We start from the raw sequence: 27,866 nt of genomic DNA, 5'->3' as shown, positions 1-27,866 counted from the left end.
CTCTACCTTCATAATGTGATCTAGTAGCAACTTCCATCAAAGTTGGAGTTCCTCTTCCCTGGAATCTGGGCTGGCCCATGAGATGATTTGGTCCATAGAATGTGGTAGAAACAATGCCGTGCTATTTCATAATCTAATTTGCAGGAGGGCTTCCATTCACTGTTTTGGAACCCGGATATTGTCATGTGAACAAGCCTGGGTCAGCCTGTTGAAGAATGAGAATGAAGAATGAGGGGACCACAGAGGAGCTCTCCCAGCTGAGCCCATCCTGCACTAGCCTGTTTCAAGTCAGCCACAAAATATGTGAGGGGGCCAAGCTGAGATCAACTGAGCCTAAGCCAGATCAGCAGAACTGTCCAGGAGGCATACAGACTCAGCAAAAAGCATAAATGTTTATTCCTGAACATTGCTGAAGTTTTGTAGTGGTTTGGAATTGCCACATTAATGTGTCAGGAGATAACTAGTGCACAGATTGAGGCTGCAGAGTCAGCCCGCACCCCAGGGTGCAGAAGATGTGAAATAAAGCTACAGCCAGAATACAAATGGCATAAAATATGAACAAGAAACAAACCTTTTTTCTTTTTTATTGTAAGCCACTGAAATACAGGTTCTACTCATTACCCAGAATAGCATAGCCCATGCTGACTGATACATCAATCAACGTTCCTAAGCATTCCTCCTCCACTTCTGATTTATTTTTGCCCACTGGTTGAGTTCTATGCTTTCTATCCCACAGAAACTGGGTTTGGGCAAATTCTTTATATCGATATTCAGCTATTTCTTATGTTGTTATTCATCCTGAGTTCTTCCTGACTTTAGACCTTTTTCCTGACTAGAGGCCTAGGATACGTCTCTTTCTCTTGTATTCTAGGATCCTTGGGCCACGAGACTGTGTTTCACCAAATTGGAAATTTGTGCACTTTGTTCAGTGATAAGAGTTTGTAAGACAAAGACCAAGGTCATACTTAGGGAGCCATTTTCACATTACTTTTAGAATTCACTTACTTTTCATTTTTACTCACAAGAGTATTTAAGGTGTAGTGTCAAACAGCCAATGAAGCGTGACTCTTAGTCTACTTTTCAAGTAGCTGGAAAATTGCTATGAGTAAAATTCGAAAGAGCCCATTCATCTTTTCTAGGGAAAAAATAGGTGCTATCAGAGCACTCTATAATATTCTGTATTTATACCATCCAGAACACACTTAAGACATTCAGTCAGTGAAGAGTAGTAGAAACAGGAAGTTTTAAAAGGAAGTGCCTCCCTAATATATGTATTCATGTAAAGTATCATTATTGCTTTGGAAGATCTGCTTTGATCAAAACATTTTTCTCACTAGCCAGAGAAAGGAGTCTATCCTCTTCTGAGTTCCCCCACCATAACATTCCATGCTCAGAAGGGAGATCAGACACAAGGTTACTCAGTAGCCCTTAGTGCTTGGAAGAAGGCTAAGGTCAAACACAGGGATGTACCTGGTTAGAAACCATTGCTGACTGGAGTTCCTATGCACTACTGATGGGAGTAGAGATTGGTCCAACCACTTGGGAAAACTGACACTATCCATGGAAGTTCAACATCTGCACCCCCTATGACTCAGTAACCTTATTCCTAGATATATACTCAATAGAAAGCATACATCTCTTTGCCCAAAGACATATAATAGAATATTTGTATCAGCCTTATTCATAATAGTCACAAGTTGAGAGCTATCCAATTTCCCAACAGACATAGGATGGAAAAAAATAACTGTGGCATATTTTCATACAACAGAATATTATCCAGCAATGAGCATGAACAATCTACAATCACATCCACAACATCACAAATGTATCTCACAGATATAATGTTGAAAGGCCAAAAAAAAACTCATATGCAAAGGAGTTTATGCTGTATGAGTTCATTTTTATGAAGTTTAAGCCTAAGCAAAACTAATGTACAGTATTAAAAGTCAGGTTATTTGTTACTTTTAGGTGGTGGTGACTTGGAGGGGGCATGAGGATGCTGGTAATGTTCCGTTTTCTGGTTTGGACATTGATAAAATGCATGTGTTCACTGGTGAAAGTTCTTCAAGTTATACTCTTATGTTCTGTGCATTCATCTGTATTCCCATTATCTTTCATCAGAGTTAAGGGGAAAAAAGATAAGTAAGAAAACAAACAAAAATTACTGCAACTCTGTTTTCTCTTAGTTACATCCCATGATGTGTGCAACTATCTTTATTATAAAGTCTTCTAGAATTACCAACCTCTCTTTGTTGTATTTGTTCCAGCTAAAATTTTATATTCACCTGTGTGTCAAGCTTGTACATGCCAAGAACAGTGCCTGAAATGTAGTAAATATTCAATAAATATCTTTCAAGTAAATAAATGGATGAATGAATGGATGTCTATTTTCCCATAACACCGTAAGGTTAGGGACTGTGGTTTTGCTCGACAGTGAACCACAAGTCTGGCACAATGCCTGGTACTTACAGGCCCACAGTATGATATTTCTACCATCCTGCCACAAATATTTCATGGAGAATTTATGATTGTCTTCATACTGACTTTTTTGCTGACGTTTTGTAGTCATCAAACTCTCAAGTGGAGAACAATGGGATGACCAGATAATTATCAGATCTGAGTCGGGGGGCTCAAGCCAAATAAATTAGATCTCTCCCCAACCTGCTGACTGTCCCCCAAAAGATAAGTGTTGCCCCTGGGTCTGCATACAGCCCTATAGCATGAGCTGTATTTAGCAAGAATAATTATAAATAGCATTAATGTACTGGCTAATATTATTAGGTGCCTGTTTCCCAGACACCATGCTAAAGAACCCGTTACATCCTTGTGAAAGCTCCAGCAGGGAGGTGCTAGTATCATTCCCATTTTAGAGATGCTGAAGCTAAGTGCTTATGTAATTTGCCTGAGGCCTTAGAGCTAACTTGAATGGGGATCTGCAGTTGAGCCCAAAGGTCTTAACACACTGAGCATCACCGTCCATTAAAAAATAGCCAGTATTTCCCAAGCTAAGTCCTTTAATAAAGATGACAGGCCATATTTCTAGAGACAAGGTGCCAGACCCTGTTCTAATTGCTTACATACCCCCTACATCCCATTCACCAATAAATAGATGAAGAAACAGAGACTTGTTCATAGAAAGTTGTTTCAACGTGCTCCGACCTGCAGATGAGGAGGGAGCCCCGCTCTGCACCTGCAGTCCTAATCACATTGAATCCAGTGGTTCTCAGACTTCAGCCTGCATGGGAAGCACATGGAGGACTTGTTAAACAGATTTGAGGACCCCACCCCTAGAACTGGGGGCTCAGCAGGTGTGAGATGGAATCAAGAATCTGCATTTTGATACGCAGAATAATGTTTGACCAAATATCTAGGCATCCCAAGGCCCAATCAATTTGACATATGACATTAACCATCACACACCAAAATGGACTTTGATGATACTTTCAGACCTTAAACTACTTAGCTTCTTCTCAATCCAAGATAATATACAATGGTTTGAGTAATACATACTTGTGTAAATATTTTAACTCTCTCTGAGAATGTAATTGGCCTAAAGCAAAAGCTATTTCTTGTATTTTTTTGTATTTATCATGGTGTCCTACATATAACTGGTATCCAAATTTTTAAAAATAAATGCTAAATGAAATGAAATTTTGAAAAGAATCTGCATTTTGAGCAAGTACCCAGGTTTTTCGGATGTTGCCCGTCCAGGAACCACACTTCAAGGGGAGATCATTTTAGCCTTGAAGCACCGCCCTAGGAAAATGCAATCACCTCCTTGTGTTCAAGAGCAGCTTAAAGGTTACACTCTCTGCAGTGAGTGGCACATGGCAGGAGTCAATCAATGCATTTTGAATTATGCAATGAAATGACCTGCACAGAATTACATAGCTTAATGGCACCGTGAGGACTGAATTCATGCTGTCATTCCAGAGTCACAGCTTGCAAGGACTCTCCAGGCTGCTTTCTAAGACTGTACCTCCCACATGACAGACCATCAGGCCATCCGAGGAGCCAAGGCTCAGGCATTCTCCACCTCCCACAAGGCCTAGAATGGCTTCCTACATGTGAAGAGAACCCAGGAATCATTTGCTAAATGGAACAGAAGTTAGAATGCTGGTTCTCCCCAGATCACTTCTCCCTGGGGCTAAGATTCCAGCAATTCTGTGAGATTAGGAAATACTTGCTTGCTGTTTTCTTCAAGTGCCTGGCTGCCCCTCTCATCCATCATGGTCTAGTTTGTTTGCCACAGTGTGCTTTTGTGTATACTTCAGCCGACAGCACTTACTTTTCTCGCTGAGACTAATCCTGGAGGCGAGAGAAAACACAGAACGGTCTCTTGCTCATTCCCCTTTAACTTGAATAAGATACTAATGGGATCAATATCTAGTTCGACTTCCATTGTTAGTAGCAATAAAACATTGCCATCCGATTATGTGTTTCCTCGGAATAAGTGAACGCATTTAATAAGGCTTCGTTTTGATCACCCTTATGTGTGGAAATTAGGTAGACATTCTCAGAATATGAAAACAAATCAATGCACTGAGGTAGGACGGGGAGCCCCACCATTACAGGAGTCTGAGTTCACACAACCTAGACAGTTTTAGGGCCTTTGCATCACTTGAAACTGAGCTAAGCCTCTCGTGTTCTAAATAACATGTTTATGGAAAAGAGGGTTTTGGACACCTGAGGTCCCAAATAGACCCACTGTTTTTCCTGTCTTTCTTCACCTGGCCTGACTTTCCTTCCTGATATTCCCATTCATGTTTCTGGCACCGTCGTTCTCCCAAGGCAAAGGGCTCTGGAGCTGGTGCCACCCTCAGTTCCCTTCCATCCCACTCACCTTCATGTCCTATCAACCACCCTGCCCTCGCGCTGCGCCGTCCCCGCAGCTGGTGCTGTCGGTGAACTCCCAGGTTGCTGAGTGCCTTTCACCAGCTCTCTGGTCCATCTACCAGCCTGTGCTACTTCGCTTCCATGGCTTGTACCTGAGGTCCGCTGCAAAGAGTTGCCCTGGGAGTTCCTATCACTCCTGGGTGGCCTACAGCCAAGGAGAGATCAGCACAGAGGCAGGAAAGCCCAGTGCCCTGGCCCTTCAAGCCGAACAAACTCTGGGGTGAAGCTTATGCTCCGGAGCCCTCTGTGGGATCAGGTGGAGGCTGGGTCTTGTCCTGAAGGCTCACTCGTTTATCTCTTCTCCTTCCTTGTCCTGTCTCCCACAACCCCTTACTGGTTTTCTCCTGAGAGCCATGCCTATGTAAATTACTTCCCACGGACCCTGGCCTCAGGGTCTGCTTCTAGAGAACCCGACCTAGGACAGGCTGACTAGAGCATCCACCTTTCCACTCTCAAAGCTCCACCTTAGTTCACGACCTGCCTGTAAGCACTTTGATGCCCTGATGCTCCCTCAGCTCGTGAGCCTTCCCATTTACCTCCCGTTCCACAGCCTCCTAACGCACGTCCCAGACCACATCGTTCTCGGATCAAAATCCAGCAACCATTCCTCATCTGCTGTGGAATTAAGGACAGGCTCCTTAGCCTGAAATTTAAAGCCCTCAACCCTGTGATTCCAATCTACCAGCCATTAACCCCTGCATATATATCCCTGATATTGTCTGGAATTCAACTCTGACAACACCCCTCGCCCCACCTTCCCACTTGCCTCCTTTGCTCAAAGCTGTTCCATCTGAAGTCCTCTCATTTTACCCAAGTAACAGAATCCTGCCTGTCAATCAAGTCCATCTGAAGTGCCTTTTCTATTATGAATACTTTATTGATCCTCCTTTTTATTAGTTCCCTGTTGCTGTCATAACAAATTACCATGAACTTAATGGCTTAAAACAACACATATTGATTGTCTCATGGTTCTGTAGGTAAGAAATCTAGGCAGGCTTGCCCTGGTCCTCTGCTAAAGATCCATGAGGACGAATTCAAGGTGTTGACCAGCTGGGATCTTACCTGGAGGTTCTTGGGGAAAAATCTACTTTAAAGCTCCTTTGGGTTGTTGGCCGAGTTCAATTCTTTGAGGCTGTAGGACTGAGATCCCTGGGCCCTCTATTGTCAAGGCCAGTCCTTTTCTAGCTTAGATTCCCTCTGACTTCCCCTTCTGTCACATCTCCTCTGCCTCCAACTGAGAAAGTTTTCTGCTCTTAAGGGATTTTGTGATTAGGTTGAGCCCATCCAGACAAACCAGGATAATCTCCCTATCTCAAGGTCACTGGCCTTAATCACATCTGCCGAGACCCTTTTGCCAGGTAACGTTAACATATTCATAGGTTACATGGGTTACAGTGTGAACATCCTTAGGGGGCTATTCTGCTAACCACAACCTCCAGTAAAAATGGTCACTTCCTACTCTGAAATCCTATAGCCCTTCGTAACTCCCTGATGGTAATTTTCCTCACATATAAAGCAAGGAGGGCTAACCTACTTCAATTGCACTTACCAAGCACTCTTTTAAGCATTTTACATATATTGATTCACTTTATCTTTATAACAACACTTTGAGGTCAGTACTATTACTTCCTCTATTTTACAGATGAGGAAACAGAGACAAAGAGAGACTCATAAGCTAACAAATGGTAGAGCCAGGCATGGCAAAGCTGATGCTCTGTGGGCGCTAAACTCACTTGCCTTCCAGTGCGACAAAGACTTTACTTCCAACTGCCCCTGCCTCAAGGCAGGGCCACGTGACTGATTCTGGCCACTGGAATGTGAGTAAAAGTGGTGAAGTTCACTTTTCTGGTCTGGACCTTTTAATATGTGGCATGGTTTTCTACCCTTATTTTCTCTCTCTGGCTGGAAGCAAATGACCCCAAGATGGCAGAGTTGTACCGTGAAGAGCTTGGACCTCTGAGTCACCTCTTGCAGGATGGAGGACCAGGAGGTCCTCTTGACTCACCCCAGACAGTGGCATGTAAGTTAAGTCACACTGTGTTAAGTGTCTGGGATTTCAGGGATCTTTGTTACAGCAGCTAGTACCACTTTCTCTGATAAATACACCAAATTTCAAGCTTAGGAAATCTGGTTCTAGAGTCTGTGCCCTTAATGGCAATGTTACTCCTTCCCCCTTCCTCTTCTGAATAATAACATCTCTAGGATTGTTGGATGAATCCAGAATTCATGGAAATACTGCAAGTGTGATATAATGTGTTCATAGCATACTTTACATTGAGGTGACTAAGATACTTCTAAGTCTGGGAGGCTAAGGTCTGGTGTCACTCCCTTCCCACCTCTTTCCAGAATTACTCACTGTTTAATATACAGACAATAAGCATTTGCTGAATTAAATGTAGAAAATGGAATTTTCTAGACAAATCAGTTATATAAAATATATTTCAAAGAAAATATTTAATGTACTTGAAAAATTAATCACTTACAAATATTAAGAAAGCATCCTATTGACAGAGAATGGGCACAAGCTAAAGGGCTCTTACTTATTTGTTTATACCTGCCAGGTGGTACCTCCTGGTAACAAGTTTATCAGGAATAAACTTAGGTTATATCAGAAATTTCAAAATACAGCAAAGACCTTTGAAAAAGTGTTTTACTGAATGATAGATGTAGTTATTTTACAAGTTCAGTGTCCCCTCCAAGCAGCGAAATAAAGATTTCTTTCTCTAACACTTAAACGGTCATAATGTAGAAGGCACCCTTTTCTCCCCACCATAAAAGCATTCAAATAGAACAGTTATTATACACATTTCACCTTGGATTTTTCATCAGTTTACACATTATCTGGTGAGGCTTGTTTGGCAGGAAAACCAGCAGAAAAGAGTGGGATGATTGAAATAAACAATCCCACTCTAATTCCCCTGGCTTAAAATGACAGATTCTCAGGAGGACCCAGAAATGGACATAAAACCAAAGAAACAAAAATGCAAACTGTTTGCTTATTACAATACCAAATGCCGGAAGTCTGGCATAAATATATCCTGGAGTGGCCTCAGAGTAATATGATTCTTAAATGATTCTAAATGATTCTAAAGCCTCTAAAATTTATAAACCATCTTTTATTCCATTTATCTGGCCTACACTCATTTACTACTGTCCTAGAATGTAAAGCTCTTTCTCATTTACATTTATGAAATAAGCATTTGAAAATAAATGTATCTTTTTATCTATGAATACATTTATATTTTAAATGTTTATACTTAGAAATGTATATGTTATCCCCCACATCTGTGAATATATTTCTCTTTTAGATGTTTATAAGTGTATATGTGAGAATTTGGATTGCCAAATTATAAATATTTGCATAATTGTTTCTTTATCTGTAGTGATGGTGAAGAAGGCTCTGACTCCAGCACCATCGCCTTCCCTGAGTTCCAGACCCAAATTTCCACTGTGCAGTAGACCTCTCCCCAAGTATCCTGTAGCATGAAAGACCATCATAGCACCAAATCAACTTCATCATTTTCTCTCCAAAACGCACTCTCCTAACGATAGTCCCAATCTGGTTGATAGCACTGTCATCACCCAGTAGCTTGATTTCAACAAGAAATCTAGGCATTTTTATCAATTCCTCCCTCTCTCCTTTCTCCTACACTCAAAACAGTTGTCACAGCCCATACACGTGACCTCAGAAATGTCTCCTTAAACTTACCATCTGTCCCTCTAAAAACTGCTCATCAAGTGTGTACTATGTCCCTGCCCTTGTGTTTATGTGCATATTACATTGTAATGAGAGAAGCCAGGAAAAAAAAAAAACTAGAAAAAGGAAGGAAGGGAGGGAGGAAGGAGGAGAGAGAGGAGAAGGAGGAGGAGGAGGGTGGAGATTTAGGAAAGGAGATGAAATGGTATTCGGATAAATGCTATGAAGAAAATTAAACAGTGATGTGCTGGAACATGATGAGATAAGACACATCAGAAAGGAAAGAGAAGAAGGTCTCTCTGAACAGATGATGTCTGAACTTAGACCAGAAGGATGAAGAAAGAGTAGCCCAGGGGCAGGCAGGAGGAGAGAGTTCTAGGCACAGGTTGTAGCCGGGAGAAAGCTCCGAGGAGGATGTTGCTCTGTGAGTTCAGGGAACAGGAAACAGTGCTGATGGAGACAACGACTAAGGCAGGGAGAAGGGTACGGGGACACCAGAAAGAAAGGCCGAATTGCTCAGGAAAAGCCTTCAGTTCTCCTTCTCTTAGGGGAGAATCTATTAGAGAGTTTTAAGCAGGGAACAATATGGGCTGAATTACGGTTTTTCAAGCATGACTCTGGCTGCTCTCTGCATAATGCAACCGCTCATCTAGACTCTGTTTCTGTGGATCTGCCTCATCTGGGACACAGGAGTGAGAACGGGAGAGAGCTGGAGGCTCTCACCATCATCAAGGCTGGGAAAGATAGCTCAGACTAGAATTTCTGCAGCAGATGTAGTGAAGCATTGCCACACTTGGAACATTCCTGCATGGAGAACTAAATGTTCTTGCTAATGGAATTGCTGTCTGTGCTTGTGTTGGTGTGGCCGGGGGTGCAGAGAGAGAGAAAAGGGAGAATCAAGGATGAATCCTGCCTCTTAGGCAAATGTTCCCTCTCCCGTGGCCCCTGCTTTAGTTAAGTTTCCCTGTAACTCTGCCCTGGACGAAACTGCAGTCGTGTCCTGATCACCATTGTTTCTTTCAGTCTCCCATTCTCCCACCCAACCCTCTTCAAAATTATCTTCTATATTATCCCACAGATCTAAGAGTCATTTCCCTTAAGAATCGGATCAGTCACCATTTGGTTAGGAAACAAGAATTCACACTAAGTATTGCCAGAGAAGGTTTAATAAAGGGGACCTTTTTACTCAGAGCACAAAGGAGACACAAAGATAAAACCAATTTCAATGCCATTGTCACTTCTGGGGTTGAGGCAATCTAGACCATGAATATGTGAAAGAATATGTGAAACCCCGAAGGCTGGGATAAACAGATGAAGTGAGGATCCCAGAACCTAGGAGCATAGAGTGGCTCATAAATGTCTTAGATTCCAGCTTTATTATTCCCTGAACCTACTGGGCTTCTGGGAACCTAGTCACTTTTGCACAGGTCATTTACTCTGAAGTTTCACTCCCTCTGCACAGCAAACAGTTCTGGGAAGCCACCCTCAATTTCTCGAAGCAGAGTGAATCACATGTCCCTCTTTGACAGCCCTGTGCTTCCATAGCTCTGTGTCAGCAGGAATCATATTGCACTGTCATAATCTATTTACATAGCTCCCTCACCCACAGGACAAGAATTTCTCACAGATAAGAATTATGTACTGAAGACTTCTCAGCACACCTCTAAAGATGCTGGTTGATTTGATAGTAGCACAGACAAGCTAGGAGATCTGCACTGATATTCAGACAACTTTATGAAGTTCAAATTGAAGTAAAGATTAAATACTACTCATCTCATCATTCACACAAAAGAATTGATATTCAGACAACTTTATGAAGTTCAAATTGAAGTAAAGATTAAATACTACTCATCTCATCATTCACACAAAAGAATACATAATAAATGGTGGTTATTTGATATGTATGACATCCATATCAGTTTTTGTGCCACATTAAAAAAAAAAAAAAAAACACTTAATGGTAAGATCAGTACTCTTTGGGTTCAGTTTTGGCTGGGATCAGCAGGGTGGTTCTTCTGGTCTCCCTAGGCTCACCCACACATCTCTGGTTGGCTGTGGATGACAAAGGGCTGCTAGTCTAGGATAACTTGTCTCTGTTCAGCATGGCACCCCACCTCCAGCAGGTGAGCCGGGGCACAGTTACTGGGCAGAGCTCGAGACCACTGGAGGGCTATGCTTACAGTAGTCCGCCATCACTCCTGCTGCAATCTATTGGCCAAAGCAAGTCACAAGGGCAGACAAAACTCAAGAAGAGAGGAAATGACCTCATCTTTTGGTGGAAAGAGATTCAGCCCTGATGATGGTGTGCCAGTTCTAAGTCTTAGCCCCAAAAAGCCTGGCACACTCCTGCTCACCCTCCTCCTTGAGACTTTATCACCACCACGAGAGAAAGCCTGTGTTAACCTGTAGGAGAACGGGCACCTACATGGAAGGGAGTCCAGTTGTCCCTGCTGGGACCATCCTAGACAAGTCTGTGCTCTGCCAACTCTCAAACATGAAAGAGAGTGCAGCAAAGGCCAGCAGAGTTGCTGCCCAACCCACAGCCAACCACGGACACATGAGTGAGCTGAGCCAAGACCAGAAGCACAATAGTAAAGTCTTAATATTGTCAGCCACTGAGATTTGGGATGGCTTGTTATGCATTGGTAACTAACTGATAGAGAACTTATTACCAACCTGCTGTAACACTAATGTCTACCTTGTTCTAAAGTAATCTTCCAGTTGCTGTTATTTTCAGTTTACTGTCAACGATATTTCCTCGAGTCTTTCATTGACACACACACTCTCCCTCTTTCTTTCTCATCCTTCCAACGTCCAGTGGCAAGTGTTTGCCTTTGTGCTTTTTGAAAGGGGAAAACATACAGCCCACAGCTGGGGTCAGCTAGGTTATCCGTTTTCAGCTGAATCAGTAGGCAGAGCGCAGCCTCCATGGCCAGACAGACCCAGGATTAACCCTGGTTCTGACACTGGCTGGCAGTGTATCTGTAGGATGAAGATGATGCAACCCTAGGACCCCCAATGTAATGCTGTCCAGGCTGTGTGCTGCACAGTTCCAGATGTCACCAACTGTCATTCTTTAGTACACAGTCTTCATGGCTAGATATGGCAGCCACTGGTTTGGGGGGGAAATGTGAGCTGCCTTATACACAGCAAGCATTTATAAGTTTAGCTTTCTTTCCTTCTGTTTCCCAACTTCCAGACATGACATTAAACCCTGGAACTATTGGCAGGCCATGCTCTAACCCAGGAATCAGTAAACTATGGCTCATGGACCAAATCCAGCCCACTTCATGTTTTCGTACATAAAACTTCATCAGAATACAGCCAGACTCATGTCCATGGTGGCCTCTGTTGTTTATCGCGGCAGAGACAAGTAATTCTAACAGCTCACATAGCCCACAGAGCCTAAAATGCTTATGGTCTGGCTGGCTCTTTGCAGAAAAAGTTTGCTAACCCCAGCAATAACCTCCTGTACCTGAAATTTTTAGTGCACGTAAGAAGCACCTGGAAATCTTTTTGAAAACATAGATTCTTGGGTCCTGCCTGCCAGAGATTCTGAATCAGTTTGTGTCTGGGTGGGGCCTGAGAAGCTGCATTTCTAACCAGCACCCAAGGGACGCTGATGCTGTCAGTTTAGAGACCACATTTTAAGAAACACTGCTCTAACCACCTGATGTAAATTATTGTATTAAATCCAAATTTTTAAATGGTGAGGTATTAGTGAGTTGAAAACCCATACAAACTGAAGCCACTCTGAAAAAGCTCAAACAGCCTTAGGAATTGAGCAATTAACAACTGTAAGCCAGTTTGAGTACAAGGTTCCTTATAGATAATTCATGTTTACTCACAGAAGGAAACAGTTAATCTAGGCCAGAGACAGTAACGACCAGCCAAAGTCAGAAATCAAAACACAAAGACAAAATAAGGAATATAAGGTAGGCTTTAATTATTAGCCTGTGTACAAAATGAAAAATCTAGCTCAAGGTTTTCTTAAATTAGAAGGGTTGGCTCCTCCTAATTGTGCCATTTGTCCAATTCTCTCTAAAATATCTAATAATGGTGCACTTAGTGACAACCACATAATCCATGGCTAAAAATAACTTATATTTTCCCCACTAATAACAGATTGCAGATGCTTGTCTGGCAGTCCTCAAGACTTTAGATTGATTGCTAATGAAGCAGCTTACTTAAGATGTACCAGGTCAGATCTATTGTGATCCAATGAAATGATATTTGAAAACCATCCTATAATAAGCCTTTATAAATTATTATAATTAAGCTGGTTGTTATTAGCCTGCCCTTCCTTGATCCCTAATTTAATTTCCTCCAATGATTTCTTTCTTCTACCCATCTTTCTACTCCAGTGCTTAAAATAAAAAAGAGAAAAATCACTTCCTTTTAAAATTGCATAATGTACCTTCATTTTTATCTTGATCATCTAGGCCATACTCCTTTTATTAGTAGGAAAATGATCTGGATACTATTTTGAGTTGAATTTAAATATGGAATAAGCCTCAACAAGCAAGAGGCTCTTAAAAAGCTATGGGACAATTTAGTTACTTCTGTGTCCAGCCTAAAAGTATAAAAAGTAAATGGCAGTAAATGTGGGAACTTGGAGGGGAGACCCGAAATAAAAACCCCACAGACTCCACATGAGGAGCCAAAGATTTATGAGCTCTTACAACTAAACACACACCCACACGCTCTAACAAAATTGTCCTTTGATCCCATAATGTGTTCCTGAGATAAATCGCCTATGCCAGCTGGAGTATTAGAATAAAGAAGAGCTTTGGATGGAGAAAAACCTGGTTTGCACCCGGTCCTACCTTCTTCTTTCTTTCTTCCCAGCCTCCCTCCCTCCTTCCCTTCCTTTGGCTGTAACACCTTGAATAGCTTTCCCAATTTATTAGCTCCTTTACTTTTAAAGCAGATTCTACCTTACAAATTTCACAAATTTTACTGGGATCATGGTTTGACTGAAGTTGTCCCTAATTTTAAATGTTTTTTAAAATGTTTTTCTACATTTCTCAAATTTCCCAGGGCAGATATTCATTTCTAGAATAAACTTGAGTGGTAATAACACAGCCGAGTATCTAGGAGCGTGGACTCCTTCAGGGGGCCTGGGATCACACTTTGCTCCACAGCCTATTAGTTGTATGACACAAAGTAGCTAAGTAACCTATCCACGCCTCAATTTGTCGTTCTGTAAAATGGGGATAGGAGAAGTATCCTACCTTGTTGGATTTTCTGAGGTTCACATTAGTTAAATTTAATGCAAAGCTCATGGAAAATACTCAGTCAGTGTTCATCACCATCACAATCACTTCTGTTACTTTAGTGATTATAGAACAGGGTACTATCCATTTACTCCTCTTTTCTTGCTGACTCTGCCTCCTGGGCATTCGCATTTATATTCTTCCCATAATGCAAACAGAGTTTGGTTTGATGACTGATCCAGCTTTCTGGGATCACCTCCCAAATAAATACTTGCCTTTGAATGCACGTCTCAGGGGCTGCGCCTGGGAGATCTCAGACTAAGAGATTTAATGCTGGGAATGCTAAATTCAAGGAAACACGGATAAACCCAACAGTCACAGCACACTGCCCAGGAAATAGGAGAGAGTTCAGTGGAATGCAACAAATGTCACTTGACTCTGAAGGGCAGGACTTGAGGCCAGGAACGGGCCTGTTCAGTAAGTCCCCACGTGCAGGGAAAGGTGAGGGTGGTGTGACCTGTGATCTTACCAGTGGTTCTAGGATGTAAACTAGCCACCAGAGAGCACAGCGAGTGGAAGTATCCTCAGGATTTTTCCTGAATACACTTGGTCCTATTGTCCAGTGGCTTTTTTTTGTTTGTTTGTTTTTTTTTTTTTTTTAAAGCAGGGGATGTAAATAGGAAACTCACAAAAGCAAAATGACATGAGTTCATCTGTAAAAGTCATGAGAAACACAGAAATTTAAATGCCTCTACAAACAAACGCCTGATTATTTTTCTGGCAGTATTGAAATTTACAGAACAGACTGACCCTCTTACTGAAAACAATTTAAAATGCTAACTAAAATATAAATAACATTTTTAAATGCAAGCATGAGTGGGCGAGAATGTGGAATTCTCAGAGGCTACACACTGATTGGGAGCAGGAATCCAGACGGCCAGCAGAGAATCGAAGCCAGCTTTAGGCGGAAGGATTTGCAAGTCCCAGGCAACATGAAAGCTGGTGGCTTTCACAGACTGATTTGGGGGTAGGGTTGGCTGGGACCAGGAGACAAAGTCAGAGTTCACTCACATAAAATGGGGTCCACAAATGGCTTCCTTCAGAGTCAAGATAACCAAAGAAAACATTGTCCTCACTGCCTATGCTCTCCAAGTCCTCCCACAGTTTACACCCACACGAATCAGCAAGGAATGTGGATCATCTCAGACCTTGGCGTTGGGCAGAAAAGACAAAACCTCTCTAGAGAGACTACAGTCACAAGATATTCCTCTCATGGGTTTGCAATCCAATTCATATTACCTGTATAGTCTGAAAAACCTCAAGCTGTAAATTTAGCTTCTATTTTTAGGGGAAGACTAGCTGCTTTAATAAATAAAGCCTGTAATATCAGTGGCTTAACACAAACCGGGTTTATTTCTTGCTTATACCACACCCAGTTGCCAGAGAGTGGGAGCAGGGGGTGAGGAGCCTCTAGCAGAGGCTCTGCCTTCATTACATGGCTTACAAGGGCTCCCTGAGCATCTGAATCTACTCGTCAGGAGAAGAGAGAGGGTGCTGTGTGGGGACATTCAGGGGCGATGTGGTCGAATAGGAAAAATGGCCCCTGAATCATGTCTCCCTGTGCCCATGCCTCTTCCCATTGTGACTCTGAAGCTCCTCCCAGAAACAGTGGGGATTTGCTACCAATCCTTCGAATCTGAGTTGGATTTAAGATGTGTGTTGGCCAATAGGATGTGGTGGACGCAACTTTCTGGAGCTTCTGAGTTCAAGCCTTAAGGGGGCTGGCAGCATCCACATTTTCCCTCTTGAAGTCCAACCTCCATGTCAAAAGGATATCCAGGCAATCCTGCTGGAGAGAGAGGCTTTGTAGAGGCCATGAGGGATGGGACATCACACGGAGAGTCACGATGCCCCAGCTCACAGTGAGTAACAAGGCTGCTGGTGTGTGAGAGGGACCCTCTTGGACTTTCCAGTCCAAGCTAGCTTACAGCTCAACTCAACGTAGTTGCATAACTGAGCCCAGGTTCGACTAGCAAAATACTGCCCAGTAACTGACAGGTTCATGAGAAATAGTAAGATAGTTGTTGTCTTAAGGTGCTAGGTCTTCGGGTTGTTTGTGACATAGCAATAGGTAACTGAAATGAGTGTTCACTCAGTGGCAATGTTTTTATGGGCCAGGATTGGAAATGGGCGCATCGCTCCATGCACATTCTGCGGGCAAGCACTCAGGCTCAAGACCACAGTCAGCCCCAAGGAGGACTGGTAAGTAGCATCTCACTATGTGCTGAGGACGAGGAAGAAAATGTTTTGGTGGACAACTAGCTTGTGTCTAAAACAGAAATGACCCCTGCTCCATAGTTCCCAAGCACAAAACATAGGCAGAAACAGACAGCACCTGAAGGAATTTACCTACACTTCAGACTTCAAAGAATCAGAAAAAGTTTGAAATAAGCCCAGAAACAAAGCAGACATAACTCTGGCTATTGTAGTTATTTAAGAAGAACATAAAAGAATGGAATGCCAAAAAAGAAACTGAATGTAAACCAATTCCCCAAAATATGATGTATCAACACTGACTCAAGCGTTATAGGAGATCTGAGTGGGATTTATAACCATTAAAGATAAGCAATCAGCACTTAAAAGCTTCTCCACAAAGGAGTCCCAGATCCTGACAGATTTGTGGGCAAGTTGTAACAAATATTTAAATAATGATCATTTAAATATTACTCATCCTCTTCTAAAGAACAGCAAAAGAAAAACTATCCCTTAACATGTTATGAAGTGAGTATAATCATGCTACAGAAAACAAACAAGATGCTCAGGGAATGGAAATTTACAAGATATTCTTACTCAGGAACATATGTAAAAAAATCTGAAAGACACTTTCAGCAAACCAAATGGAGCATGGTATACAAGAGCTGACACATCATGACCCAGTTGGATTTATTCTAGGAATATGATGTTGGTTTAAAATTACATATAATTAAATATATTTATATATTAAATTATATATGTAATTATATATAATTTGCATATTAAATTAAATGAATAAAATTCACTATATTGACACATTAAAAGACTCTGGTTTCTGGTCTGGCATGTAAAGAGACTGGAAGTCATCACTCTGCCCTAACCCTAAGTAAAAAGTTGAACAAACTGAAAATCAACAGTCCTTAGACCCATCAGAGAACTGATCCATCCAGCAGGGCAAACTGTTGCCCCCAGTACTGGAGACACAGACAGGCAGGTAGAGAGAATCACAATTTACAGGAGCAGAAACCTCTGTGGCAACCAGTTCGGGGGTAGGAAAATTTCAGCTCTAATGGATGAACTGTTGGAGGCTCAGCATAGAAGAGTCTGAGAGTTAAAAGCTACAGGGGGATGCAGTGTAGGGGGAGAAGGACACCACACTGTTGTGAGTTTTACATCCCAGAGCTCTACCAGGTACTCAGGAAAAAGGAGAAAAAGTCCTTCATGCTTCCAGCAGGGCAAGCGAGAAATTAGCTATTTTGAAAAATGCCCGAGCAGTCTGTTCTTAATAAGGCCTGCCCTCAGGAGAAACTGTTCAACCAGAGCCTAATCTACTGAGGTTTTATCAGAGAGCAACTGACCTGGAGGAAGGGAAATACCCATCTCCAGTCCCCACTACCCATCCTGCTCCATCCTGAGAGGCACTGTGAAGTCCACAGTCCAGAAGCACAGGCTCATTAAAAGACAGAGATCCATTATTGGACAGTAGAATGTTTCCTCTTCCCCGCACCTCACCTCCACGTTACAAAGACCACTTACTGCAGTTCCTTTTACTCAGTATCTTGTCCAGCTTTCAGTGAAAAATGACAAGGCATACTAAAGGCAAAAAAAAAAAAAAAGAGCAAGTATCAGAACTAGAGTCAGATATGGCAGGAATGTTGTAATTACCAGGGTAGCAATTTAAGATAACTTATGAGTAATGCACTAAGAGCTTTAATGGGAAAAGTGGACAACATGCAAAGACAGATGGGTGATATAGGCAGAGAAATGGATATTCTGGGAAAGAATCACAAAGAAATGGAGAACACCTTTGATGGGCTCCCTAGCAGACAGGACATGGCTGAGGGAAGAATCTCTGAGCTTGAGGCATGTGAATAGAAACCAAAAAGCTGAGAGAAAGCGAAGACTGAGGGGGAAAACAGAACAGAATATCCAAGAACTGTAGGACAACTACAAAAGTTATAGTGTATCCATAATGGGAATACCAAATGGAGAAGAGAGAAAGGAACAGAACAAATATTTTAACCAATAATGATGGAGAATCTCCCCAAATTCATGCCAGACAGCAGACCACAGACAGATTCAGGAAGCCCAGAGAACAAACAGGAAAAATGCAAATGAAACAAAAAACTACAGCTGGACATATCAAAGAAAATCAAAGGTAAAGAAAAAGTCTCGAAAGAAGCCAGAGGAAAAAAACACCTTACTCACAGAGGAGCAAAGATAAAAATTACATCTGACTTCTCAGAAACCATTCAAGCAAGAAGAGAGTGGAGTGAAGTACTAAAACTGTTGGGAGGGAAACCCCACCAAGCTAGAATTCTGCATTCTGCAAAACTATATTTCAAAAGTGAAGGAGAAATTAAAATTTTCTCAGACAAAAATTGAGGAAGCGTGTAGCCTGTAGGACTGGCTTGCAAAATAATGTTCAAAGAAGTTCTTTAGAGAGAAGGAACATGAGACAGATCAGAAACTCAGATCTGCATAAAGGGAGGGCATCAGGGAAGGAGTAAGTAAAGTTAAAAAGTCATAGATTAAAAGAGAAAAAGTTTGAGTGCTCTCAATAGATTTAGGAAGGAGGTTTCATGAAATTAACCTTCCATTTATCATATGTGTTAAAAAAGATTTCAGAACAAATTAGGAATATAAAGAAATTGTGTTAGTTTGATAATAGTATCTTGTGAGGAAGGAAGGAAGGAAGGCAGGCAGGCAGGCAGGCAGGCAGGTAGGCAAGCATCTAATTTTACCTGAAAATTCTAAAATGTTTAAGAATAGGGAGAAGGAAAAGAACAAAAGCCTGCTACCAACACTTCTATTTGTTATTATCCAATGAAGTGAGGCAAAGATAGAACTATAAAGGATTGAAAAGAAAAAATAAAGCTGTCATAATTCAGAGCAGATATGATTGTCTAGTGAAAAAAATCCCTCCAAAAATCTGCAAGTGAATTATTATAATGAATAAGAGAGTTTAGCAAGTTTGCTGGAACAAAATCAACGTAGAGAATTTAATCTTATTTCCATAAACCATCGACAGTAGATATAGAAGTCATGATTAGCCAAAAACCGATTTAAAATAAAATTTAGCTTGTGACTTTCCACAAAACCTCTAGCTGAAATATTGACTGAATTTAAATTGACAGCTTAACAGTATTCAGTCCTCTGATCCTTAAAGATGGTATACCTCGCCTTTTATCTAAGTCCTGTCTAATTTCCCTCACCAGTGTTCTGGAGATTCCATTCTACAGGTCTGTTACATGTTATTTTGCTCATGTTATCAGGAAGTATTCCATGTTTTTATGCTATTGTAAATGGTAGATTTTTTTTCCCATTTCATTTTCAAATGGTTCATCACTAAATTCACTTATTTCTAGTAGCTTTTGTCCTGTGATTATCACAAAGGTAACATTCTCTGTTTATCAGCAGAGAAAGATTGATATTTTAACAACTGGTTATTGTATGGAAAAAGAAATGAATTGGATTCTTTATTACACACACGCATATAAACATGTGATAAACTAAAAAAGGAAAAGAGAAGAATGATACAACACAACATTCCAGCTGGTTACCTCTGAGGGAAACGGTAGGATGGGATTAGAATGGGGAACGGGGCACTTCAATTTCAATAGAAATGTTCTATCTATCAGACTGGGTCACTGGTACTAGGGTGTTCATAGCATTATTATTCTTTATCTCCTCATTTGTTTTATACCATATTTATTGTATTTGCTCAATGTTTGATAAAAAACAACAGCAATCAATGCTAGAGTTATCACTAGTAGTGGAGAATTATGACATACAATTTTTAAATGATGACAGAAAGAAAAAAGGAACAAATAGATTTCGATCAGGTAACAGAGGGCAGGAAAAAGAAAATAAAGAAATCCCCCAAAACCTAGATGTTCTAGAAGATGGCACAAATAAAATTTGCCAAAACAATTATAACAACTTCGTTAGTTAAACTTGGTTATTATAAGGCAAAAAACCAAAACAACATTCAGCTATATGAAGAAGTATATTCCAGGAAAATACAAACAAACATAACAAAACAGAGAATAGCAATATAGGCACTAGCTAAAATAAAGCCATTGAGACAGAAAGTTTTAATTTTGACAAAGGAGCTCATTTACTTTTCCAAAATTATAAAAACTTCCTGGAAAATAGCATAGTCTTGAATCAGCCAATTAATAATCTCACAATTTACAGTTGTTCCTTGTTATTCAGAGTCCATATTTGTGAATTTGCCTACCTGCAAAAATGCATGTATAATCCCAAAATCAATACTTGTGGCACCTTCACAGCCATTCACAGACGTGCACAGAGTGGCACAAAAATTGAGTCACCTGATGTGTAATTACCCACTGAGGTCAGACAAGGCTCAGCTCTGCCTCCCCGTTTCAGCTCTCAGCCTAAAAAACCAGTGTCCTTGTCATGGTCTATTTAGTGCCATAATTTTTTTTTCACTTTTTTATGTTTCTGTCGGTGATTTCACTGTTTAAAATGGCCTTGAGCATAGTGCTGAAGTGCCAGTAACATCCCTACATGCCAGAAGGCTGAACATGCCTACATGCCTTATGGAAGAAATATGTGTTAGTTATGCTTCATTCACACATAAGTTATGATGCTGGTGGCCATGAGCTCAATGTTAATGAAACAAAAATGTATATTAAGTGAGATGTCTTTAAACAATGACTCAGTGCTTGCTAATCCAGTCTCTGAGGGGACTTTTAGAAGGCAACTACCCCAAATAACAAAAATCAACCACATAAGGCAAAAAAATCATAATCATAGCAGAAGGATTTAGCATATCTCTGAAAAGTCAACAAACTGATTGGATTAAATTTAATTTAAATAAAACAAAAATACTAAAAATAGACTTACCATATGATTCAGCAATCCCACTCCTGGGCTTATATCTGGAGAGAACTCTAATTCGAAAAGATACACGTACCTTAATGTTCATAGCAGCACTATATACAATAGCCAAGACATGGAAACAATCTAAATGTCCATCAACAGATGACTGGATAAAGAAGTTGTGGTATATTTATACAATGGTATGCTACTCAGCCACAAAAAAGAATAAAATAATGCCATTTGCAGCAACATGGATGGACGTAGAGATCACCATTCTAAGTGAAGTAAGGCAGAAAGAGAAAGAAAAATACCATATGATATCACTTATGTGGAATCTTAAAAAAAAAAGAAAAAAAGAGGACACTAATGAACTCATCTACAAAACAGAAACAGACTTGCAGACATAGCTAAACAATCTTATGGTTACCTGGGGAAAGAGGGTAAGAAGGGATAAATTTGGGAATTTGAGATTTGCAAATGTCAACCACTATATTTAAAAATAGATTGAAAAAAACAAATTTCTTCTGTATAGTACAGGGAACCATGTTCAATATCTTGTAATAATGTTTAATGAAAAAAAATATGAAAATGAATATATGTATGTATATGCATGACTGGGACATTGTGCTGTACACCAGAAATTGACACATTGCAACTGACTATACTTCAGTTAAAAAAAAATTTAATTAAAATATAGAGAATCTAATAATAAAATACAACAAACTCATTTTGGCCTCTAGTTTTCCTCTCAGCCTAAAGTCAACATCCAGAGATGAATTTTCTCACACATCCAGACCCCTGGACCCTTATCCCTTCATCACCAATGATTTCTCCAGTCCAATACAGTCACCCAACCCCCCTGGTCACATCTTAGATATTGTCATCACCAAAAACTGCACTGTCTAAAATCTTGAGTTTAAGCATCCCACACACTGTCTGCCACCTTTGTTCTACCCAGCTCACTAACTCACAAACCCCTACGGCCACAATCCTTCAGCTCTTTGGAGATTGCCAAAATACTGGTCCCATAGCTTTCTGACTGCTTGTTTTTATTTCCCTTCCCTAATCCCAAGTCCATGACTTTTCATTGTGATCCTTCCCTTGCAAGTACCATCAGCTCCCTGTTTCTCTCCCATTCTCTCTCCAGGGAACACTCTCCCTCCAAACCTTTATTTGGCCAGTAGCTTATGATCCTCTAGGACTCTGTCCAGGTATAAGCTCTTCTGGTGGCCTTTCCTGACCAGCCTATGCAAACTGAATGCAGCCTGCTGTCTCTACCTCAGTTCCTCACTTCCTTCGTAGCACTCACGGCAACTTATAAATATTTTATTTGCTGTGTCTTTTTTCCCCTCTGTCTCCTGCACTAGAACATCAGTTCTATCAGGACAGGGATCCTGACTCTCTTGTTCTCTCTATATTCCAAGTACTTAATGTGATTCCTTGCAAGTATTAGAAACTCAGTAAGTACTCGTCATACAAAGGAATAGTTATCAACTTTTCTAAGCCTATAAAAAATGCATTATTTCCAAGTGTCTGTGGAATAATTATAAAATTTGATCACATGTAAGGACATAAATATAACCTTAATTAATTCTGTAATAGAGATTATACCACTTGCATTCTTTCACCACTGTGTAATAAAACCATATTATAATAATTTAACCCGTTGGAACCAACATTGACGCTAACCCATTGTAAAACTAGAAAGTCTATTTTCAATAACTTTTGGGGAAAAAAGAGAAAATGAAAGACTACAATTACATTACAAATATTTTAGAAATTAAAGAACATTATATATCAAAATCAATTGCATAGATCAAAAGCTATCTTCAGAAAAATGTATAGTCTTTAATGTTTTCTGTTATTAAGCAAGAAAAATAAAAATAAACTAAATATGTATTCACCAAAAAAGTTAAGGGAAAAAAAAGCACTGAAATGAACAAACATAAATGAGAGTTAAATGAATCAAGATAGAAACAATACATTGGAGATAAAAGGGAAAAAAGAAAATTGTTTGAACTTATCAATAAAATAGATAAAGTTTTGTCACGTGAAATCAAGGAAAATGAGGTAAAATAAACAAGTAGAGATAAAATTGGGCACATATGCACATGGAGAAAAATTAATTTAATTGCTAAGTTTCTTCTTTTAGCTAAACCTTCCTTTTTGCTTTCTCTAGATCCCTGACTTGGAGCCGAGCTCAGCGGGACAGAGTTGTACAGCAGTTCACACAATGGTTTTCCCATAAAGGCACATGTGTCAACTTCAAAAGCCCTTCAACCATGCCCTCCAAAACAAGGTAAGTGTCTCTGTCCTGCCCTGAATGACAAGGCTTTCACATTTCCCTTTGGGTCTCCCCATCTCCCTGCCATCTTCCTTATCAAAACAGCCTGACCTTTGACTTCTCAGAAAAAATTGCTGTCACATTTCCCTTTAATGGGTAATCAAACCAAAAAATATAGTAAGGGAAAAAATAAACAATACTGGCTCTAACTTCATAAGATCTTTATCTGCGTTATTCAGTCATGCATCTTGAGCAACTAAGATAGTCCCTGACCCAAAGCCATTGTTCAAAAATACAATTTGGGGAATGAATGGATAGCAGGTATGCAAATTTCCATCCATTAGAACTCATTCTCTCTCCACACTTTTCTGATTCAATGAAAGCACTGGCTCTCTTCCCAGCCAAGCCCAAGCCTTCAACTCATGCTTGAACTCCTGCCCTTCTCAGCTTCTCAGGAATCTTACATTATCAGTTCCCCTTTTTCTCTTATTCATAGTCTAAACCATACTCTTCACAACTGCTTTTAAACATGTTTGAGTCTGTCCCATTCAAAACAGAATTCTCCTTAAACCAACAGCTCACCTCCAGCTTCCATCTCTCTCCCTCTTGTGTCTTTCACAGAATTCTCACAGAGCAGTTCACATTTGCTGCCGTAAGCCTTGGACAATCTCCATCTATCAGTGTGGTACTAGCATCTCATTTTAAAGACCACAGCCTTCATCCATTCCTATTTGGCTTTCTTCCCCATGACTTCACTGAAGTTATTCTTATCTCAGGAATGGACTATTTGAGCACAAATCCAGTGATTATTTTTTTAATACCTCATCAAACATGACCGTCAATCCATTCTGAGCTGTTGACTGTTCCCTCCTTCTTAGAAAACATTTATCTGAGTTTCCACCTACGTTTCAGATTCTCCTTTTCTGAGTTCCTTGCAGGTTAATATTCTTTTACACGGTCAGTAAATATGGTAGTCTACTTCAGCCTTACCTAAGTCTTACAGGCATAGTTTTTATGACCACCTGCAAGCAAATGACCCACAGAGAGTTCTAGCACCAGCTCAGGTTATCTCTCTGACCCTCTCTGACTGGAATATGCGAGTGTCTTCTTCCTTCCTTGCATGCCAGTTTGGATATCTCCAAATCCCTTCAAACTCTAAAATCCTTGAGAATTTTGTCCTATCCAAGTCAGCTGTAAACCCAATAATATATAGTATAAGTAGAATAGTCTAACCCTTCTCAGAGTGCATTAATATTTGCCTACAAAATATTGCATATGTCTTCAGGCAGATTGCACACCAGTAATCTTAGAAAAAACTGAACTGGTATTAGTGAGATTGATAAATTAATGTTGACAGATTACTTGATGACAAAGCAGACCTCACTAACATCAAGTTCAGGAAGTATTTCCATCAAGTTCCCACCATATCAACAAACCTAAAAGCAAAGGGCCCATGTATCCTGTTTTCCTTTCTGTTGATTAGGAATGATGTTTCTCCTATTCCCACTTAAAGTAAACCCTCTGCCTGAGCACTGGGCACCTATAAGTTTTACTCTCTCTCCTGTCTCCTCTCTTTCCCCTCTTCTTTATTGAACCATTCTCTTCAGTATTCAGACATGTTGTAATTTCTCCCATCTTAGAAGTATTTTCTCAGTCTCATTTCCCCCTCCAGGTGCCACCTCAGTTTTGTTCTCCTTTATACCAAAGCCTTCGGGGAAAGTTATCCACTCTTTCTTTATACTGCCTCCCATTTCTCCTTTCTCTCTTGACCATCAGAATTCGACACTCACCCCCACCACACCATCAATACTGATATTACAAAATTCAGCTCTGATGTAAAGTTCAGGAAGCAGAGCAGTACCTAGCCAAGGAGAATGAATAGGCTGTGCCAGGGAGGTAGGAGGAAAACCAAGACCATGCGGTGTCCTAGAAACCAAGGAAAGGAAGTAATTCAAAAGGAAGGAGATGACGACTTGATTCAAAAGCTGCTGAGAGGTAGGATAATATGAGGACCGAGAAATGACCTGTGGACTAGGCAACTTGGAAGTCTCGAGGCCCTTGACAAGAGTGGATTCCATGGAGACACTGGAATGAAACCTTCATGGAGGGGGTTCAAAGAGAGTGGGAAGTGAGGAGAGTGACAGAGTCCCCAAGACCGCGTCCAGGCTCGACAATTTGCTGAGAGGATGGCATATAGTTGCATTCACATCTTTGAGTTGTTGCAGTGAGAGAATACACAGCAAAATCAGCAAAGGGAACACGGTGCAAAGGATGGAGTCTGAGAGAAACCAGGCACAAGCTTCCAAGGGGCCTCTGCCAGTGGAGTCGCACGAGCACAAGATGGGTTTAATTCCCGCAGCAATGAGTCGTGACAACAGGTATGAAATTAAGAGAAGCTCCCTAGAGACTCAGAATCTAAGTTTTTTATTGGTGATTGGTCATGTAGCAGCCTCTGCCTGCATGTACCAAAATTCCAGATTCCCAGAGTGAAAGCAAGTGTTCTGCATAAGCCACATTGTTCATGCAAACAATTTAGATATAATCAGCGAGTCTTACAATTAATGGTGGTGGGAGCCCTCTCCCAATTCAAGTCCTTTTAAAGTCAGGCCTGCTATATTAATTCTTTGTTTCACAAGGAGAGAAAGCCAGCAAGTGGAGAGCTTTTCTGTAAAGAAGGTGAGAGAAATCAGATGGCAGCTGGAGGAAATACAGGATGTCAAAGAGGTCTTTAAATTTAATTTAATTTAATCTTATTTTATTAAAATAGGTGAAGTTAAGAATGTTTGAATGCTAAAGGGAAGGATCCAGGAAGAACAGAAATTCCAGTGATGCAGGAGAGAGAGGGATGCTTAAGTAGAAGAGAAGAATGGGAGGCAGCACATGGTTCAAACATAGGCCTTTTAATAGAACATGGGAGGATCCCCATTGTGCCCATGATCACTACTGTTGATTGACATTGTAAATATATGTCTGTCTCAGTTATAAATTTTATTAACAAGAGAGCTCATGATAACAACATATGTTATAAAGTATAAAAAATCAATAGTTGTCTTATTTCAAAAATCTAATGAGGAACGAAAATCTGCATTCACCGTACCAATAGCAAAAAACACACCTAGACACACTCTATGAAGAACTTTTATTAAAAAAAAACACACTATAAAATGTTTCTCAGTGGCATAAAGACAGACAAGAATAAAAGGAGGGACGTACCAATCAATGTCCTTGGAAAGAAAGGCTAAATATTGTAATAGAGTATTTCCTCCTCAAGTTAATGTAATCCAAATTTATTTATTGAAATCAAAACTAATTTCAGAGGGAAGGAATTTAAAAGACCAATTTAAAAACTTTTTATTAACTAAATTATCCTCATGAATTAAATTAATTTCGATTCACATCAAAGCCTAATTGGTTTTTATTAGAGTAAAAAGTAGGCACTACAGTTTTTTCTTAATAATGTTTATTTTTGTATTATACAAATAATATATATTAATTGTTGGAAAACTTAGAATACATAGAAGGACTTTTTTTTTGAATAAAATAAAACCATCCAAAATGCAATCCTCAGAGAGAGCCACTCACTCTGAACATTTTACTTCAGGCTCTTTCTATGTCTGCAGTCCTTGATCTGCAGGGTGTTGAGAGGCAGAGCTTTCAGTTACCATGATTAAGTTATAACTCAGTCCTCCAACAAGATGTTTCAAATTTCAGTTTTCTCGTGGTATTAACTGTGAATAATTGCACAAAGTGCAAACTTTTCTCTAGGTCTTGGGCCCCCCAGCCATTTCACAAATAACCGATATGTGTCATGATCAGTGACCAGTGATACTGTTTCCTTCAGAGTCTGTCAGGGATGGGTCACTGTGCATTTGTTATTCCACTCACACAGACAGCAAAGCTTGTAGCTGTGTTGCCTCCTGGTCTCTCAGGGATAAATCTGTTACATTTTAGCAAAATGACAAATTGAAAGAGGAAACTGGCCAAAAAAGGGAAAGTTCAGTTAAAAAAAAATAAGGGATAATGATGGGAGTGATATAAATGGCCTATAGAAGAAATAGCTGACCATTGGAATGCTGATACTGCTGCCACTGGAGAGGAACCAAGTGAAGGCACGTTTATAGACACAAATGAGGAATGTAGTTCTAATGAAAGGATGAAGACATCCCAAAGGAAGTCTAACAAGTCTTTCCATTAAGGAAACGCTCAGACATTTGTCATGACTTTGATGGTGCACAGAATACAACGCTGGAAGATAATCCATTCTTAAAAAGGAGTCTGACCATTCACCAGGGCACAGAAAAATGTACCATATCGTAAGTTATATGACAAGAAGGCAAGCACTATTCATACTACCTTTAATAATTTTCTAACGAAATAAAACATTTTAATTGCCACTGCTTCTAATGCTTTAAGTTAGAGTGTCCTAAATAGATGTTAATTTCCACAGGCATAGAAAATAAACTTACGGTTAACAAAAGAGAAAAGGGGAGAGGGATAAATTAGGGTTTATTTTACTTCATATATATTACTTCAATATCAACAAATATAAATAAACACCATTTTGCATTCACTGATTGTGTCAACATTCATGCAATGATTCTCCTATTTAAAAAATATGAATTATTGCTTTTGCTTTATGATTATGAACAGTGCTACAAGGCACTTCCTA

At 40.2% G+C, this 27,866-nt stretch overlaps 1 long non-coding RNA gene across 5 annotated transcripts in view; it reads right to left on the bottom strand.

The window, feature by feature from the left end:
- Nucleotides 1–27,866, bottom strand: part of LOC141574017 (uncharacterized) — a 65,047-nt gene that overhangs the window by 21,963 nt on the left and 15,218 nt on the right. For 4 of the 5 annotated variants that reach the window (XR_012500523.1, XR_012500524.1, XR_012500525.1 and 1 more), the window contains one exon: nt 7–205. This is a non-coding gene — a long non-coding RNA (uncharacterized LOC141574017). Of the gene's footprint in view, nt 1–6; nt 206–17,598; nt 22,609–27,866 lie in introns of those variants that run through there. The other variant, XR_012500527.1, reaches the window with a different exon arrangement.

This window comes from Camelus bactrianus, chromosome 19 (assembly GCF_048773025.1).
Source record: "Camelus bactrianus isolate YW-2024 breed Bactrian camel chromosome 19, ASM4877302v1, whole genome shotgun sequence".
NCBI lineage: Eukaryota > Metazoa > Chordata > Mammalia > Artiodactyla > Camelidae > Camelus > Camelus bactrianus.
This window is presented reverse-complemented; position numbering and strand designations above follow the sequence as displayed.